This window comes from Canis lupus, chromosome 19 (genome assembly GCF_011100685.1).
Source record: "Canis lupus familiaris isolate Mischka breed German Shepherd chromosome 19, alternate assembly UU_Cfam_GSD_1.0, whole genome shotgun sequence".
NCBI classification, from domain to species: Eukaryota; Metazoa; Chordata; class Mammalia; order Carnivora; family Canidae; genus Canis; species Canis lupus.
This window is the reverse complement of record NC_049240.1, coordinates 35,522,567-35,543,192: the sequence shown is the minus strand read 5'-3', so window position 1 is coordinate 35,543,192 and position 20,626 is coordinate 35,522,567. Positions and strand designations below refer to the sequence as shown.

The following is a 20,626-nucleotide window of genomic DNA, read 5'->3' as shown; positions in this document are numbered from 1 at the left end:
AGAGGGGTAAAATAATGTGCTTTTTCTCTTTTGGTACTTTTTGATATATTTATCAATTGCCTCAAACATCTTTAGGGTAATCATGTTGGGGAGAGGATGGAAGAACATGGAGGAAAGAGAAAACCTTGAAATGCTATGTAAAACCAGATTGCCAAATGGAAGCATCCCTAGGGTGGCTTTTCACGGATGTTTTTACACGACAGTAACTTTTGCCTTAGCAAAGCCTTCTTTACCTAAACCCATCCCTTCTCTAGGATAGAATCTAATTTTGATAAATGGCACCACCATCCAGCCAGTTGCTCAACCCCAAACCTGGATGTGACCCCTTTGTTCCTTTCTCTTTCTCACCTACTACATCCAATCGACCACCAATTTCTGCTCATTCTATCTCCCACATATCTCTTAAGTCTTTCTACTTCTCTCTAGTCTATTTCTATTGAAAATGAATAGACTAGAGACATTAGACAACACCATGTCTTATCTAAACTATTTACTCCTTCAAACTAATTTCCATCTGTTTCTACCATAAAATAAGTAGAGAGGTTAAAACTGCTTTAAGTGAACTTGTTGATTGACCCCTACACACCTCTCTAACCATATCTTTGCCATTCATGTACTTATTATCTGATTTCTAGAACCACCGGCTTAATTCAAATTTTTAGACATATAGGACTCATTTTGGTTTAAGCCTTCACATAGGCAGCTTCCTTCCACTTTTCCTGGGCTGGACCATCTCACATCTTTCCTTAATTCCTGGTCTTATTTCAGAACCCATCGTAAAGAGCACTTCCTTAGGAGCATTTATTATGTGACATTATTATTTGACTACTCAAAATTAGAGGAAATCTTCTTTTAGGTGTAGTTTCATAAGACCCAGAATTATAGCTAATTAATTACTTATGTAATTATATGTTTTTGTTCCTTCCCATCACGTAAGTCTTATTACATTAAGTTTGTAGTGACAAATGAGCAATGTCTGTTTGTTAATTATTGCATCACTGGTGTCTAAAACAGTACCTGACATCTAGGTGTTGTTTAGTAAATTCTTATTAAAGCAATTAATCAACCGATGGATTAGAAAAATAACTGTAGAGTTACTCTGATTCTGTTCTTTGACTTACGAGGGGCTTCATCCTATATCTTCTTACCAGGAAGAGAACCAGGGACAATTTAGAAATAACCTATTCTTATTCCCCACTTTAGAGAAATCCACCAAGTCCATGCAGCAATATAAAAAGGCACTCTCCAATTTCCAACTGTCAAAAGTTCAACTGCTTTCCTATTCACTGTCACTGTGGAAGGAATCCCAAACATTAACATGGGCATTAGTGAAGGTTAGTTAGCCGATTTATAAAGTTTTACATTGCTAAAAGTGGTCATCTAAGGGTCCAAAATTCAAGTGGTAGAAGTAACAATATCAGTAATACTAGGATAAAAAAAATCTTGGAACCATAAACAAGTATTTCTCATCTGATTAACATCATCCCTGTGCATGCAATATAAATTGCGAGAGGTATTGTTCAAGAGTTTTCAAACTAATTCTAAATAGAAAAAGACAAAATAAGGACCAGAAATTTGGATCTTGGCAGGCACCTTAAAACCTAACCTTTTCTATTTTCCAATGTGAAAAAGAAATGACATTTCTAATTTGAGGAAAACCAAACACATATACTACAAACCTGGGAATCAGAAAAACTGGAAGTCCATGTACAATTTTTAAATTACTTCATTTCTTTATTTCTTTAAATAGTGAACCCTATCAGATCCATAGTTTGATTTCAAAAATATTTCAGTTAGATTTTTAAGAAGCCATAATATTAGGTTAAGTAAAAGAGACCTGTTTCATAATTGGAATTGTACTTATATTTTCACAATAGACCAAGTACAAGTTTTTGTGGAAACAACTTCATTTGTTGAATATTTCCATTCATAACATTTTATTGTAGGTTACACCATCTTTGCTATTGATAAAAATTAGATAGTACTTTATTTATTTCAAGTTATTTTGTGTTTTCTATGCTTAGGCAATCTTGGTTGACTCTGAAAGCTCTCTTGTTGTCAACCTGGAGTAGTTGGAACATATTTATTTAAAAGCAATCCTAATGATACAAGTAGATAAAAGCATAGTATCACCTGGCTAGGATTTTCCAAGTAAGAGAAAAGTTTATGATTAAAGTGAGGAGATAAGGTGAATATATTAAAACTAGTTTGCTTGTTTTTTTTTTTTACGTTATAAGTTCAAGAGTTCTTTTTGCTCTTGTTGTTCTTGTTCAGATGATCTCTCTCTTGTTCCTTTTTGTGTGTCACAGACATTTATATTCCTCTTTTCCTAACCTAACCTTTCCCTGATTACAGACTTTGTGCTAATTACTCACCGTGATTCCAAGGTTCGACACAGCCGGCTTTGTTTCCATTTCTGCAAAGGCACACAGCTGCATCAACATTCAGTAGGGAGTTCTTGAAAATAACCTAAGTGGCATTTGGGAATAGATCTTCCTCCAGTGGGCAAATACCTATTCAAATCAACAAAATATACATTCAGCAAGCATATCTTTAAAATGCTACAGACTTTCCAAATGAGTCTTTTTTACAATGAAAGATTCATAATATGCTAATACAAAAGTAAATAATATATCAGGTCACATCATCTAAGGATGGACAAGTCTAGTAAGTAGAAATGTCCATTACCCATTCAAGATTTCCTGGCAGACTAGCTGTTATACTATATATTGGCCGATTGAATATAAATAAAATTAAACAACAACAAACAAAAAGATTTCCTACAATAAAGGATGCACGATAGTATCATTTCTTTTTTTTTATTTTTTTTTTAATTTCTATTTATTTGTGATAGTCACAGAGAGAGAGAGAGAGAATGAGGCAGAGACACAGGCAGAGGGAGAAGCAGGCTCCATGCACCGGGAGCCCGACGTGGGACTCGATCCTGGGTCTCCAGGATCGCGCCCTGGGCCAAAGGCAGGCGCCAAACCGCTGCGCCACCCAGGGATCCCGATAGTATTATTTCTTAACTGTAAAGAACCAGGAAGTTTCATTGTTCTTGTCTTGTTTTGTTTTGTGGGTATGTATAAGCACAAGGTGCCAACTGTAGGGTCTAGTATGTGTTTTGTTTCACTCTTGAATTCTGATGCTCTTGTTAAAAGGATGAATTCCTATTTTTAAAAAGTCAGATAGTAACACATAAGTACTGGATTTCTGTCTTCTCTTGAAAACTATGAGGATCTGCCAACTTTTATTTTCAGTCCTGGTTGGCAGCAGTAGCTAGCTGCGGCTGAGGGGTGGCCGCACCCTCAGTCAGTGCTCTTTCCCCTCTCTCAGCCTCCCACACACTGAGGCTTAGAGTCCAGCACCATTTATCTATTGTTTTTCTAACATTAGAGTTGACAAAATAAATTTTTTATACCTGTATCCACGAAGTGTAGTTACATTAAAAATGGACCCAGATATGGCTATATGTTTGAAATAAAACATAGTGCAAGGGTGTAGTGGGAGGAAATAGTATATTTCCTTGTGGAAGGCAAAGAACATTCCATGTATTTAATTTGTAATGTGTCTGTGTGAAAGACTGCATCTTCAACACCTCACCCTCTCTAGCCTGCTACACACATTTATATTAACTTTCTTACCTCTTAGGAGTTTAGTTTTTAGCCACTATGACATGGAGTGAGCTGACTTTTCAAGACTGAGTGTGTGAACATGTGTATGCTTAGGAAAAATTGGCAAAGGATATTCCCAATGTCAACTGCATTATCTGGTCATTGCATTTATGAGTGATTTTAACTTTCTTTTGTTTACTGTTTTATGTTATAAGATTTCCGCCATGTGCTTGAGTTATTTTTAAAACCAGAAGTAACAATGAAGTTTTTAAAGAATGAAAGAAATGGTTTGGTCAGAATGCTAAAGACATATTCCCTATTTATTCCCCTCTGGATGCAATTAATGCATAGTTCAATCTTCATAGAACCTAACCCAAAAATGCAAGGGTCTTTATAATCAGCCTTGCCAAATTGATTTTCACTCAATCAAAACCCTCCTCTCCAGGCATATTGATTTTCTCATTGTGGTTTAAACACACCTGAACCCTGAACTGTTTCCTCCTCAACATTTTTATTTATTCCGTTAACCCTCTCAGCTTCCATCCAAATCCAGAATATCTTATTTTGTGAATGCTCAAACTACTCACATCATTCAGTGTCAGTTCCAACTCCTCATTAATGTGGTCCCTGATTTCTGAAATGATCACTGGCTTCCCTAATAGCAATTACACTGACTGTAGCAAGGATTTGAATATTTGCAATAATAGTCCCTTATTTATCCTCTGAGGAATACTAAGTCCTTAAATTAGTAATAGTGTTTACGATATAAAATAGTACAGTGGTTTAAAAAAAACAAATAACTTTAGAAACTTTAGAACAGACTAATTTACTGCCATAATTCTGAGAATCTTTAGAAATTTTCATCTATGGTATTTTACAAACTCTTATCAGCATCAAACTCTCTTTTAGTCCACATTTCTAGTAGAATTTCATGGAACACTACTCTGCAAAGGACTTTTGGCCAATGCTACTTCATAATGTAGTTTTATATTTAACCCTTTCTTCTAAAGCAGCTAGCAAGTTTCTAAAGACACTGAACTTTCTCTTACCAATCTTTTTGTGCCGCTCCAATGTTCTGAACAGCTATAAGCACACCGTGTGTGACGGAGGTAAGAATAGCACAAGCAATGTGTTATCCATAGGCTAACATGATGGAGCAGCAGCAAAAAGGGGCAGGGGGTGCAAAACAGTAGACAGGAAGAAATGCCTAAAAGAGCACTAGGTAATTTCTCAACATCTAACATTGTTTCTTCTCTTCATGACATTTTTTCCTTGTCATGTCTCTTCTGTCTGAACCAAATGATTTCAGACTCATGGTTCATGTAGCTCTCCACTGTGAAAAAGGCTTAAAGAGATAGGATCGCTTAGATTCAAGGGGCAGCCTCCTTTTTCCTTCTACTATTCTCAAATTGATGAAAACTTTACATCTGTCATGTCTTCTTTTAAACTTGAATGTGGGGAAGGTGGATGATAATTCACTCAATATGTATTCAACTTCAAAATTAATGGTCAGTTGAAAAATTTTGTGATGTCTGCATCCAAAAAAATTAATCCAAAGAAATATTTGAGCTGTCTAGCTACCATCCCTAACAAGTGTTGCCCGTTGTTTATTTCTGAAAATTTTATATCTATGTATTAATTGCTAGCATTTTCTTTATGTTTTCTTGTACATATTAAGATATCCTTAAACTCAGAGGCTGGACCTAATGTGCCTTGTGTTATTCTCGACAAAAGAGAGACATACACAGATTAAATAAGAATTTGGTACATTTTTTTAAAAGATTTTATTTATTTATTCATGAGAGATACATAGAGAGAGAGGCAGAGACATAGGCAGAGGGAGAAGCAGGCTCCTCGCAAGGAGTCTGATGCAGGACTTGATCCCAGAGTCTGGGATCACATCCTGAGCTGAAGGTTGAACCGATGAGCCGTCCAGGCATCCCAAGAATTTGGTACATTCTTAATAAATACATGAACTACTTGTAAAATGCATTCTTGTTGTTCCTCTTTGCCATGTTTTGTGACTTGTCAAACTAGGTCCTTATTTTGCATTTATGTTGATTACACTCAAAACCCATGTGCCTTACTCATCCACTTTCCTCTACGTCCTTATCTCTCTCAAAGGGTGGTCAGAGAACCAGTAGCTCGGGCATTACCTGGCTTGTTTGAAATACAGAATAAAAAAAAAAAAAAAAAAAAAGAAATACAGAATCATAGGTCCAACCCCAGACACAGTGAATCAGAATATGCATTTGAAAATCCCATGGTGATACTTACGCTCATTAAAGTTTGAGAAGTTTTGCTCTATCTCTCTTCTGGATTTCCTCTGTGGTCTCATGCACGTGGCTTACTGTGTTGCCCCCCTTTCACCTGGCCCTGTTATCCAAGGAGATTTCTTCAGCTTTTCTCCTTTCTTCTTTCAGTGAGTCAGCTTGCTTGGAACTCTCCAAACCACCTTCACCATTTATCTCCTTGCCCAATCAAAGCCTTTTTATCCATGCATATATTCCATTACCATTCCCAAAAAATTGTTGTTGTTTTTTTTTCTTTACATCTGTCTTTTCCATTGCTTGCTGACGCAGATAGAATTCCTTTCTCTTTCAAGATACTCAAGATACCCTACTCCACTGTCTAGGCATTCTTGGGCTCATTGCCAGCTCTACCAGTCTCCCGAAACTTCTTAAAGTCACAATTATTTTAAATTGCTGGACACAATGAACATTTTCCAAACTTCAGTTGATGCCTTTCTCCTTATATCTCTCTTTTCCCTCAGCTTCTGTGGCCTAATCCTGTTCTGATTCTACAAAGACTCAGATCTTTAATTTTTCATTTCTCTACCTCTGCTTTTTTATGAGATATATTGTCTCCAGACACTCCCATCCTCACTCTTTCCTTTTATCTCTCTCATAGTTTGTGTAAGTAATGTTACCTACTCTCAAGATTTCAGCTACCAAGTTCGGTGTTACCAGCTGCTTTCATGTGTGGCTGTACTTTCTCTCCCGAGCTCCAGCCTCATGTCTCTCCTTACATGTTAGATACCTCTCCTTGTCAGCATGCCCCCAACTGAACTTACTTTCTCTTCCCTCATTCTACTCTGTATGTCTTCCCTGGGCTGGTAGAATGAAATGCCTTTCTCAATTGCTCCTTCCCTTTGCCCTCCATACCCAATTATCTCTGAGTTCTGCCAATTTCACTGTCTTAATAACTCATTTCTATCCTCTCTCTTCTATGATACTGTTACTGACTTAGTTCAGCATTTCTTCATGATTTCCTACTTGCACTGTAATAACTGCCCCCCTACTAGATTGTCTTGTTTTTCACCTGCAGGGCTCTTTCTAATTAATCTTTCTCACTTCCTCTAGAGTGAAGAAGGTTCCTTCCTCAAACTGTAGTCAGCTCAATGGGTTTCTCCCTGCAGGTCCACAAAAGGCAAGGAAGGTCTCCTGAGGTTGCAGCAATGTGAAAGGGACAGGAAGGGAAATAATCCAAATGAAACGTGGTTTCTCAGGCAACATTTCCTTCTAACAGCCATGTATAAATGAAAATAAAGCAACAGTTCAAATAGATTCCAGGTCAAAAACATGACTGCAAATTGTTCTTAAAATTTTCGATCTTAGCCTTTAGCTAGTAATGCTTAAACTCCACAACTTGCCCGACTAATTTAGGTGTGGTTTATTCATATCTCTGCGACATCCTCATCTTTTACATCTTTGACTTATACCTGAAAACTCTGCTCAGGCATAACTGTCTCTCATTGCTGAATTCTCCACGCTCAACTGACTTTCTTTTCCTAAACCTACTTCTTCTAAAAGGGAGTTGGGAGACCGACTTATCTAGTTAGAATTCATGGGCTAAGTTTGGGAAAGGGAATTTTATTCCAGGAATTTATAAGGGATTCCAAAATCCAAACAGAAACGGAATCTCAAAAATCACTATTTGATAAGCCAAAGATGGGGGCCAGGATCACTAAAAAGGCCTTTCATAATGTTGGGACCAAAGCTAAGTCCTATAAAACCAGAAATCCAAGATCCTGCTAGACAAGAGCATATGCCAGGAAAAAAGTATGTAGCAGTCACTTGCATTTACAATGGGACATTGCCTAACTGACTGCCTGGGGCTGGAATTCATATTCAAGCACTTGGTGGGTTCAGTAATATTTAATAGTACAGGTGAGACTGTAATATTTAATTAGGTACCATCCCCTATACCTTTGGTATATGGAGTAATGTTTTTTATTACCATTGTATGCTGGATTCTACATTAGAAATGTGAGTATGCGAGAAGGCCCAACCTAAAAAAGGATGCATAAGGGTTCCCTAGGTTAATAAAAGGGGCAACATCAACTCCTGGCAGAGAAAAGCCTAGCAGCTCCCTCAGGTGAGGAACTATCTGACTCAAATCTGTCTTCCCAGGGCCTGTCACACCAGTAGGTCCTCTAACTTCATTAATATGCTAGTCTCTCATTTGTAATGACCTATTCTATCTAGCAGTAATTAGGAAGAAACAAACATGGGATAAATGCAGAAACCAAAACAAATGACCATAGAGTTGAAACAAATAGACCAAAGATGAAGCTTGTACAGATTTGTCCATAATTAATGACTGCTCTGGTATTACTCTGGTCAGCAGGGCTTCTGTGAATTAAAAATATTGCTTCACTGGATGCCATTTGGCAAATGGGAAAATTTCTAAATATAACTATGAACTATAGGGTTAATAGAAAAAATTAGTTTGCAAACTTGAAATTTCATCAGCTGACCACTCAACCTGTTAGAAACATACCATTTAATCAAACCAGTAGACAATCAGATATTTTTAATATGCATTCATTAAACTCTTCAATGTAGACAGCTTTTGAAGCATGTTCAAAATGCTACGAGAGTCAGAAGAGCTAAGAGCTTTATTGAAGAATTCCAGTATCAGGTCTACAAAAGTAAGTGTACAGTGCATGCTTCTTTTGAATTCCAATACAGAAACTAATGTACAATCCATTAATGCTTTCCTCAATAACATGTAAATATAAGTTCACACATGAAAAGTGATATTAATGGATAACCCCTAATAGTACAGACTGACCAGGGACATTTCTCTTTAGGAACTTAAAAATCAAGGAACTCAGGGGCACCTGGGTGGCTTAGTAGGTTAAGTGTCTCAATCTTGATTTCAGCTTAGGTCATGATCTTGAGGTCTGAGACGGAGCCCCCTGAGAGGCTCAGCACTCAGTGTAGAGTCTGCTTGTTCCTCTCCCTCTGCCTCTGCCTCTACCCCACATCCTGCCATCCTGCTCCTGCTCCTGCATGTTCACTCTCTATCTCTCAAAGAAGTAAATTTAAAATCTAAGAAAGAAAAATCAAGGAAGTGAACTAACACTGGGTACTTATTATATTCCAAGATCTGTTACTCATGGCATTTAAATAGGTTTTCTTATTCAATCTTTAAAAAGTTCTATAAGTAGGTGTTATCAATAGAGGAAAATTAGGAAAAATAAGTGAAAATAACAACAACTAAGTACTTACTTAATGCTGAGGACTTTATTAGGCATGTGGGCTATTATTGAAACGTCATTTTGCAGATGAGGCATGCTGCTCAGAAATCACAGGTGACTTACTTAGAGAAAGACCACCTTTAAGTGCTAAAGGGGAATGTGAAGTTTTCCTACCTGACTTCAAGGCCCGAGCTATTTTCCTTATAAGCACCTGCATTGCAATCTTTAAGACAGCTGAAGACCATTTTGGAGACAAGTGAACCAAGCCACTTATTTGCTTTTTAATCAAGTCTCTCTGCAATGATGTCTTCCAGATATTTTGTATCTGCCCCCCAATGCCTAGCGCTATCATACTCAATAATCAATGAACACTGGCCCAAATGATGGAAGATCATTAAAGAAAATTATTCTCCTCTGAAAACATGTTTTGTAAAAATAAGATTTTTATTATTATTTGGATTTTTTGGGGAGATACCAATCTTAAATACAGTTAAGTAGCTAGGAGAAAAAAAAAGAAAAAAGTAGCTAGAAGAACAGGAATAGCATTAGCAAAACATTCCTTTATAAGACATGGTAAAAAATAATTATTATTTGATATATAGATTTAAGTATGAATTAACAGAACTTCTTATAAAGAAATAACTAATTGTCTATGCTTGAGTATCCAACCAAGTACCCCTTAATAGATAATTTCATATATATGCTGCTCATCAGTAGAATCCCAAATAAGTGTAACAATTTGGGCCCTATCCTCCACACATGAGAAGCAAGGATGATACCTATTGTGTCTGCCCTGCATTAGGCAGCTAGCTAGGTACACATGGACTGCCTACAATTGATATGCAAAACAATCATATGAAATATGTATTCCTATAACCTTATTTAGATGTGGAAACTGAGTCTGGGAGAGGTTAAGTTACTTGCCCGACTCACACACCTCTCTTCTTAAGGCCAGAATTTAAACCTGCCTGTCAGATTCCAAAGTCTTTGTTTTACTTATAGTATGCTAACTCCAATGACTCGAAATATAAGAAAGACACGGTGATGCAAATACAGCCTTCATCCAAAAGAATCAGAGTAATAGCATAATGGATAATAAAATATTTATAATATCTACAGGGTCAAGGATAAGTGCATTTTTGGAAAAAAAAAAAAACATGACTGGAAGGAAACACACCACAATGTGGACAGTGGTTTCATTGCATTACATTTTGTTATTTTAGTAATGGAAAAATTTTAACTCATAATAAAGCAGGATAAGTGCATTTTAGGACAAGGCTCTACATCAAATTATAGAAGAATTCTGGGGAGGAGCCTTGTGAGGTCATCGTTTAGCTTGGAGAGAGGGAGGGAAACTTCCATGCTGCTGTTCTAACTAAACACAAACCATGGCAGTTCGCACTGATTTGTGAAATTACATTTTCACTTAAAACCCAGGAAAGGAACAGTAGTCATGGCTGGGTGAGAATGCTGAAGAAGAGAACAATGGTGAAGCCTTCTATTTATTTATTCCCTAAAGCAGTCAAGCAGTATGCGAGATGTTGGAGATAGAAAAGTGGACAGCCAAGTAGGGAAATCCAGCATTCTCGGGGATGGATAGCTCTAGTCCTGTTGGGTCCTACTCCTTTACAGCTTCCCTGAGATTGGGCACTGGAGTTACATCTCGCTGTATTTGTGTGCCTTCTCCCTGCAGTTCTGATGATGAAGCACAATCCAGAGATTTCGAAGAGGACAGCCAAATGGTAACAAGAGCAAATAAAACTTAGTAGTTTTTATTCCTCCTCCTGCAGAGATTTTACTCCCTCCTTCCTTTCTTCCAAATATATGTTCTCTGCACCAATTTCCTAGTCGCCTCCATATATCCTGGACAGGTTTGGAGGATATATTGATTTTGGCTTTCTTTATCAATAGCACTCAATTACCTGTTTTATGAAAACCAAAACAAAATAAAACAAAACTCAGATTCTACACATTCCATTTTTAATGCCCAGAAAGAGAAGAAGTCACCAGCATTGTGATAGTGCTGCCAGATTGAATGGCCTACCCATTTGGACACTGTTCATGACTTAGAATGCGACATTGTAATAATGAAACAATTTCTGGTCCCCAGTACAATGTACTTTGGTTCTCTCACCTGATGAGTTTGACCTGAATGTGGTAAATTGGGGTCTTTTTAGTTCTCCCAGTGAATGTGAGTGTAAACGTCAAACCACCAACCTAGTCCAAGGGGTAGTTTCCTATGAGTCTTTGAGGCTGGATATTCAATCTTCAACATTTTACTCCCAAAGACAGACCTTTCTGCAGAAAGGCTTCTTGACTTCCATCCCCAGGATCAAAGGTGAGTTTTCTCATGGTTTGTGACTCTCATGCCTCAAATGAACATGCCAGAAAGTCACAAAACTTCTCTCCCTTTCCCCTTTAACTTGAGCACTCAGGCCTGCTAAATTGACCTCCTGCTGTCATTTGGAATCTTCCACCTGAAGAATTTTGTGAGAAGCAAGAGAACACTTAGGCAAAAAGGTAGTTTTAATTATTTATTTTTAAGGAGTGGGAAGAAAAAAGGGATGTCTTGTGTCTTTGAGGAGTCTTTCATGTATGAGACTTTATGGGACTAAACAGAAACTACTTGGTTTATACTGAAAAGAAAAAAAAAAGTGAATACAAATCACAATGCCGCAAAGGCTCTGAGGTAGATGGAACTCTGAGGCGCCCAGCACACCCAGATCCCTGTAAGCCTAGCTACGTGTGTTAAATTGTATACTGGGGAAGAGGTGTTGTGCGTCTATAACCACAAGAGTGCACCTGTATGAGTCCTGTCTCAGTATTTGTGAGGATGTGGATGTGCTGTGAAGATATTTGGAACAAATGGCAATGTTTTTCTAGCTTTTATGTGTTCTCATAGAATTTGTAGGGACACATCAACTGGGCAGAGTTACGGCTATGAGCAAGAAAGTAAGGGCATAATATTTCAAAAATTATTCTTCCTAAAATTTCATGTGTATATTCTCAAGAGATGTCCTCAGGCGCTCAGTCAGAACCAATGTATTTTTATGTTACGACCTATTCTTCCAAACATGGTTATCTCATTTCGCAGGTCAAAACAGATTAAAAGGGGAAATGCTACTAGCAATTGGCAAAGGCAAAAATTGCAAAGAGATAGATAGAAAAACCATAAAGCAGACCTAGAGATTTACAGAGCCAAGCAGTGTGAGGACACCTATTTTAGGAGCCAACAATTACACCTCTGCTAATAATCTTTGGGGGCATAGCACAGAAATTGATGTTCCAAATGTTGACCAGAGTCATCATATTTAAAATCCCCAGGGTAAGAAAGCTGAGAGCAATGTAGTAATTTTAGAAAACTGTCCATCCAAAATAGATTTTAAAATATTTTCACTTAAAGAGAACATTTCCCTTACCAATGATATGGGATGAAGTAGATATTATTCCATTTGGGTCCAACATTTAGTTAACTCGGTGTTTTTTGCATTAGGTGTAGGTGGTGGCTACCCTCTTATATGATCCAGATGATTTCACTCTTTTTCAACAAGGCAGTGCCAGAGCCATTAGCATGCAAACCATGCACAGGTGTTGGGGGGTGGGGGCATGGGGAGTGGGTGGGAAGAGAAGGTCATTTGTGCTAATGGAAAATAAACTCAAAGGGCATATCCTGTCTCGCCCTCATATGTGAAGGGCATCTGTTTGCTTTCCATTTTCTGATAGGGAGTGATAGATTTACAACTAATACAGTAAATAGAGCTTTAGGGAGTGCAACACGAGGATCCCAGTCCTGGCCAATGATTTGATTTGCTCTAGCACATCTATCTGATTGAAGCATCTGGCAAAAAACCAGTATATCAGCACAGCAAAGGGTGTAAGCTTGAGGCCGGCTAGCCCCTTAGCACACAGGCTAGGGAGAAAGTGCAAGATGTGGCAGGATCGAGCCTGGCCAGTTGCCCAGGCTGCAAAGGCTATGAAGGCAGAAAAGGGAATGAGTGGTCCACGTCACTTCGTCCAATGTTTGGCCGGGCCAGGGGTGGAAGGCATCCAAGCTCAATGACCAAAAAATCTCTAAGGGGTGGGTCAGGCGTTAGGGAGAGTCAGGTTCTAGTTAAGAAGAAGACACTGATTGGCACTGTGGTTTATAGAGAGAAGTCCATTCATAATAAGGGGGGAGGGAATTCTATGGGAAGGAGAAAACATTCCCCAGTTGGAGGATGGTTAATGGGTTAACAGAACTCCAACTAAGAAGCTGTTAAATGACAGTATCTTTCCCTTCGGGGAATTGGAAGGGGTCTTATCTGCCAGAGGACCTCATCTTTCTTTGTGGGGATGGTGGGAGCCTCTCTGGAAGACCTCTTTGAACTGATCAGAAAAATTCCTGCCTGACGGATTGTGGGAGAGGTTGAAATTGCACTTAAGTTAGGTATCAAGCTCTGGTTTGGGAACTCAGTCTAAGTGACACTATTTTGGGCCTGTGGTTTTCATTTTAACAAAGCCTATCAAGAAACAGGAGAGTTAGATATGTAGATAAGGAAGGATCTAGAGAATGTCGTGACTTAGAGTGCAGGCAACCACTACATTCCCAACACAACTGTGCCATTAGACAAAGAACTAATTCAAAGTTCTCTTTGACTATGAGAGTAAGGCTGCCAGTAGTTCCCACAGTGTGACATGTGGCTAGGCCAGACGTACACTGAGAAATGTGGGTCGCCGGTATGCAGATAATAGATGTTGAAAGCTTAAGAAAGAAGAAGTAGAGGATATGATGTAGGGACTGGCAGAGGCACTGGCATCCATGACACTGCATTAAGATGGACCTTACAAAATTGGAACAAATACATTTTTTATTCTAATTTACTTTTCCAAAAGTTACACACATAAGTACTTGCCATTCTTCATTTCTCCTCCACATGGAGGGCTTGGGTGGCTCTGTGGAGAAAAAAGAAAAAAAGCTTATCAAGGTTTTTTGTTTTGTTTCGTTTTGTTTTGTTTTTTGTACCCTATTGAACACATCACTGCATTTTAATCTGGAACAGAGGGTGGAAAAATAGCATCTGGTTAATCAGAGGTTTATAGATTATTTGGTGATACAACTTAACTGTGTTGATGATGAAATGAAAAATTGTGTGTCTTCCCTAGAGCAGCATTATAAAGCATCCTGCCTGGTACTTAAAATTGATTGTGCATTATATTGGTTAAAGAGTGGCATTTTGAAAATAAAATTAGGGCTGATTTGCATTTGTGTTGAAATAGTTGCACATGCATTTAATAAGAACATTTTTTTCCCTTCTAGAACACATTTACAGTTTGCATTAATTTATATTAACTCAATGTTTTCACTCAACATTATTTTAAAAGATAAGACAAACATAGATATAATTACTCACTAGGAAAATAACTCTTGTGAGTAAGAATGATTGCTATATATTTCATTTGGGAAAATAAAATGCAAATGTGTTTTTTATTAATTAGAGCACCAGCAATACCTCAGTAAATAAACCAAGGTGATTTAATTTTTAACTGACAATTTTGTAAAGCATTGGGAAAGTTATATATCACTAATTTTCACATCTAGAGTTGCATTTGTAGATGGTATCGGGATCCTTAATCAATATCTGTTTATTAGGATTTAAGCTGCATGACTTTGTTGCATTATGTTTAATTTACATGTATTTCCTTGATTCATACTCAACAGTAAATTCTTATAACTTACATGTGGGCAAAATGTCTTTAAAATCATCAGTGACTTCCAGGCAGTAGAAAAAAAAATGAATTTAATATTGATGGTAAAGTAAAACAAACTGCTGTGTGTGATGCACACGAATTTATTATTTAAATAAATCTTTATTCCTCCTTCAAATATGATTGAGAGTTATATTCTCTCTAGAAAATTCCATTTTCCAAGAGGGTGTTTGCAAAGGCATTATGTTAGCAATTAAAATAGCAACTATTCCAGTAATTATAACAGAAATTAAAAATATGCAAAAAGAAAAGAATAACTATCTTATTTAATTTATGGCATATTATCTTTGAAAAGGGAATCAGGAACTTAAAAACATGCAAAAAGAACAGAATAACTGTCTTATTTAATTTATGGCACTATCTTTGAAAAGGGAATCAGGAGACTTAGTATTCAAAATTTTAATCACATAAGTGAGAAAATATATCACTGTTATAGAACTCCTGTTATAGGTGATATCTGAGACAAAAATACAATGGAATTTCCTAGATTTTGTTTTCAATTTTTAAGTTATTTAGTGTAAATCTCCAATGAACTCTGGAAAGACATTCTTAATTTCTCTCTCTCCCTCTCTCTTTCTCTTTCTCACACACACACCCTGCAAAAGCTTCGCATTTTAAAAGACCAGGTAAATACTACTGAGACAGTGAAATATGTAGTAAGCATCTGTTTGTAAATCTAACCATAATCAACTAGAAAAATTGACTAAAACATGGACATTTGGGGCTCAGTATCAAAAGTTTAATAAATTAAGTTTTGTGAAGCAGGAGAGGGGATTGAGTTTCAAAACAGTCTAGAAGTCAAAAGCAAGAATGGAAAGGTGCTCCTGTGATACATCTAAGGCATTAACAGAAGAACCTAAACTTGAAAGATCTGAGAAGTAAAAATAATAAAATCTTGAGACTATTTTGTTATAAAATAACTTGACCATTACGTGTTAATGACACACAAATCAACCTATCATCAAGACATGAACTTGGTCGGTGAACTGGCTTGAATATGAACCTCTTTGCCCCAGGCAAATGGTTCTAGGCTAGAAAATTTAAGCTCTGGAACACTGGATTCCACTGAGATCAAGATCCATACCTATCAAGTGCCTCTCAAGTGGCAGATCCCATGTTGTATATTTAAGGTATGGAAGTGGATAAAAATAGACAAAGGCCTTGAGCTGTGGAGTTTATGTAACACCAGAAGAAGAGAGATAATAAATATCAACATGTTCCAGGTAGTGATGGGTTTCATTAAGAAATAATAATAGTGGGGCAACTGGGTGTCTCTGTCAGTTAAGCATGTGTCTTCAGCTCAGGTCATGGTCCTGGGATCTAGCCCCGTGTTGAGTTCCCTGCTAAGTGGGGAGCCTGCTTCTCCCTCTCCCTTTGCCTGCCACTCCCCCTGCCTGTGCTCACACTTTCACTCTATCAAATAAGTAAATAAAGTCTTTAAAAAAAAAAAAAAGAATAATGAACCAGAATAAAGAAGATAGAGAGTAACAAGGCTGCTACTTAAGAGAGAGTACTCAGGAAAGAGCTTCCTGGCACAGTTGCATTTGACAGATACTCAGGGGAAGTAAAGAATGAGCCATGTGGATTTTAGAGATTGCTTCGACGTGGATGGACCTGGAGGGTATAAGACTGAGTGAAATAAGTCAATCGGAAAAGGACAAACATTATATGGTCTCATTCATTTGGGGAATATAAAAATTAGTGAAAGGGAATAAAGGGAAAGAAGAGAAAATGAGTGAAAATATCAGTGAAGGTGACAAAACATGAGAGACTCCTAACTCTGGGAAATGAACAAGGGGTGGTGGAAAGGGAGGTGGGCGGGGGTTGGGTTGACTGGGTACTGAGGGGGCACTTGGTGGGATGAGCACTGGGTGTTATGCTAAATGTAGGCAAATTGAACTGCAATAGAAAAAAATTTAAAAAAAAGAAGAAGAAGCGTGCTCTTGACAAAGGAAACAGCAGGGAAGCTCGGAGAGTTTCTGTTTAAGGACCAGTAAGGTGGCCAGTAAGTCTGCAGGGGTGTGAGCAGAAGAACAGTGATTGGAAATGATGGCTCAGAGGTAGTGACAACAAAAGAGCCAAATCAATGAGAGCCTTTGGGGCATTATCGGAAATTTGGCTTTTGTTTTCAATTAGAGGAGAGGCCATTAGACACCTTTGAGTAAAAGAATGGTATGAGCTGACTTCTTCTTTTTTTTTTTTTAAATAGCTCTTTTTGGCTTCTCTGAGAAAATTCAAGGGAAAGGAGGGAATAGGAAGGGATGACAGCAAGCTTTTGCCACCATCCAAACAAAAGATGCTGATAACTTGAATGGAGTTTCACGCAGTGGAAGTAGTAAGAAGAGGTGGAATCCAGGATCTATTTTGAAGGTAGGGTCAACAGGATATGCCGATAGAATGGATATGATGTGTGAGAGGAGAGAGATGGGAAGAGAGGAGTAATTGATGACTCTGGGTTTTCCAATCCAAGTAATTAGAAGAATGGAGTTGCCATTTACTGAAATGGGGTGGGTTATGTGAGGGAAATAAATCAGGGGTATTTGTGCATGATAATTTTGAGATGCCTATTGGACCTTCAAGGACAGAGGAAAAGAGGTGAACCATTTATCTTGGAAAGTAGGAGAATTCATGGAGTAGAGGAATATCATACGTTTACCAGATAGCCCTAAAAATCCACCAGAGTTTGTGAATTTCCCTGAGCACTCTAACGGTCAGCCACGAATGAAAGCTATTGAATAGGACAAGAGGATACAGATGTTCGGTGAAGTGGTTAAGGCTATTGGAATTGCTTGGAAGTATTCTGCATCAACACTCGACAGTGGTGGTATCGGAGGGGACGGGCTGCAAAATGTGTGGCTTCGAAATGTTCCCTAGCTGATTCTCACGGCCTTTTCCCAACATGGAAATCACCAATGTAAATGCAGGAAAGAAATTTTTCTAGCTTCTTTCAGGAGTATTCTCAAACTAATACCCAGAAACTTGGCATTTATAACGGAAGGCAAAGGGAAATTCATGGGATGCAGGTTGTATCCCAGATGATTGTGTTTGCTGCTTTTCACATACTGTTTTAATTGATCCTCCCAACATATGTTTGAGAGGAGACTCTTAGCTCTATTTTAGAGGTGGGGAAATTAAGGTTAAATCATAATACCTAGGTGATTTAGCCAGCATGGGATAGAACTAGCATTTTGCCTTACCTGTGGTCTTTTTTTTTTTTTTTTTTTTTTAATTAGAGATGGAGAGAGCGAGAGAGAGAAGCAGAGGGAGAAGCAGGCTCCATGCAGGGAGCCTTACATGGGACTCGATCCCAGGTCTCCAGGATCACGCCCTGGGCTGAAGGCAGTGCTAAACCGCTGAGCCACCAGGGCTGCCCTCTGTGGTCATTTCTATCTGAAGTTGAAAAGATGCTTCCAAATATTTTGGTGTAAGATAGGAGTTTAATAATTTAAGTGCACACAACACATTATATATTATTAGATTCTGGAAGGAAATACATCCAGGTTTGTAATCTGCATGAGGAGAGAGTCCATGCTGTCCTATATACAGGTGTCTTCTTATATTCATTCATTTGTCTCACATTCATTGAGTGCTTTTGATAGGCAAGGAGCTATGTACTCCAGAGCCAAATAAGACACAGTTCTTGCTATCAAGGATTTCCTATCCTATCAGAAAAGACAGATAATAGCACAGTGTTTCTGCTTTAGAGGCTGTATTCCTCTTGCTGTTTAATATTCATCAACTGCCTATAATCCTGGGCTTTGCAGAAATCATTCACTGCTTTCTGCAGTGATCAGTTAATCAAGCATGGCCACAAAGGGGCTCAAGCAAGGGTGGTACAAGTCTGGATTTTGGAATTCAGGAAAAGCTTTTGCTAGCCAGAGCCTGAGGTTCTAAATACAGACAAAGTCAAAGCCTGGGAACAAAGCAATGTATGCTCTTTATGTACCCTGAACACAGGAGATTAGCCCTAGGAATGGAGATCGGATGGAAGCCAACACTGCTGATCTAAACAGAGGCAAGCCAAGCTTAGACATTCCAGCTCAGAAGCTTAACTGATTCAGAGAGGCGGTTTTGCTTAAACATGAACTAAAAAGTAGGGGTGGGTGTGGCAAGGCTTAGGGGCCCCCAGAGAGAGACGATCAACTGGGATACCCCTCTGAATCTCACACACTTCTGAATGGGCTCTATAATTTTCTCTATCAAGACTCAGGGAAAGATGGTTTATTCCCTAAGAGTGTTCACTGCTATGTGAGAAGGAAGAGAAAAAGCTGGATCCCAGGTCCCCAGTTCCAGAGTTCCTTGGGAGTCACTGGTCTACCTCCATTCCTCTTTCAAAGCCACTTCACTCTGAGCAGTGTTTCTTTTTTTACAAGAGGGGCCTGCCCCCTTTGGTCGTGGTGGTGTGGTTTCCTAGAAATGACAATTGCCTGGGCTTTGAGGGCTGTACCCTAGAATTGCATTTGAGCTTGCATTAAGGGACGGGGCTTTTGATCCACTTTTCTTTGGTGGTTTGCTACTCTCAGAGAAGGTCCGTCGCTGAGCTCTCTCTAATTGGGCTTGAGATTTCTGGAGGTACTGAGTTCTAAATCCCTCTGCTAGATTCACCTGCCTTCGGATGTTGCCTGGTCCCAGGAGGAACAGTAGGCCATACCATGACAGATATGGACAAGCATGGTGCTGTGAGGCTGACTGGAGTTGCTCTGGATGATGTAGAACGGGCAGAGAGATGCATCATTTATACCTGGTAGGGTAACCCTTTGCTAGCGTGTGGCTGGATGAATAAACTATAACTCCTTTCAGAAGCTGGAGGTTAAAGTATCAGTTATGAAACTAAAGAAAATATACAGGCAGCTAGAAGTGATGGTTCATTATGATTTTTTAAAAGATTTATTTATGTATTCAAGACACACAGAGAGAGGCAGAGACACAGGGCAGAGGGAGAAGCAGGCTCCCTGCAGGGAGCCCGATGCGGGACTCAATCCTGAATCCTGGGATCACACCCTGAGCCAAAGGCAGAGGCTCAACCACTGAGCCACCCAGGTGTCCCGGTTCATTATGATTATTAAAACAACAACAGCATTGGCACTTCCCAGGCTAAGGGGATATTTAAAGTATTATAGGATGCTTGGGTAGAACAGACTTGATCAACAGACTGGAAAGATTAGTAAAATAGGAGATGAAATAGATGACAGAGAATGAATGGATCTGCTCAGTGAATGGGGGCGTTATTCAAAATATAGAATAATTTCCACGAGGCTATGAATTATGTTGGGGAAGGCACAAAAGGTTTAAAATGTGCTGGGGATCTTAAATATGCCAAATGCGTTACAGAGTCCAACAGGCTGGATCCTGCTGAGGATGGCTATACCTCACGAGAGTTTGGTGTTCTGAATCTTGGATCATTTCTTTGATCTTATGGCCTAATTATGTTTGACATCATGAAATGCGGTGAGACCATGTTGGAATGATCTTCTCAGACACCCAAGGATGTCCTAGCACATCTCATTCTGTCTTTTTTTTTTTCCAATCCCAGTACCAGTAGAGGATGGAGAGCCTCCAAGATGCAGCTTCTGCCCCATAGATCCCTTTAACTGACTTCCCTCTAGCCTCCGGGAGATGATCCTTGCTTCTCCAGGGTCTGGGTCTAGATCTTCTTCAAACTGTATCAAGCAAAATGCCAGAAGAAAATGCAGATATTCTTTCGGCTGAGGTCCTGTATGTTACATTATATCAGAGAATCATGAGAGCTGTGTATAGCAGGGGGTCAAGTCACTTGGTTTAT

At 38.6% G+C, this 20,626-nt stretch overlaps 1 protein-coding gene across 2 annotated transcripts in view; it reads left to right on the top strand.

The window, feature by feature from the left end:
• Positions 1 to 20,626, top strand: part of DPP10 (dipeptidyl peptidase like 10) — a 1,276,525-nt gene that overhangs the window by 631,105 nt on the left and 624,794 nt on the right. The gene's annotated exons all lie outside the window — the stretch shown is intronic.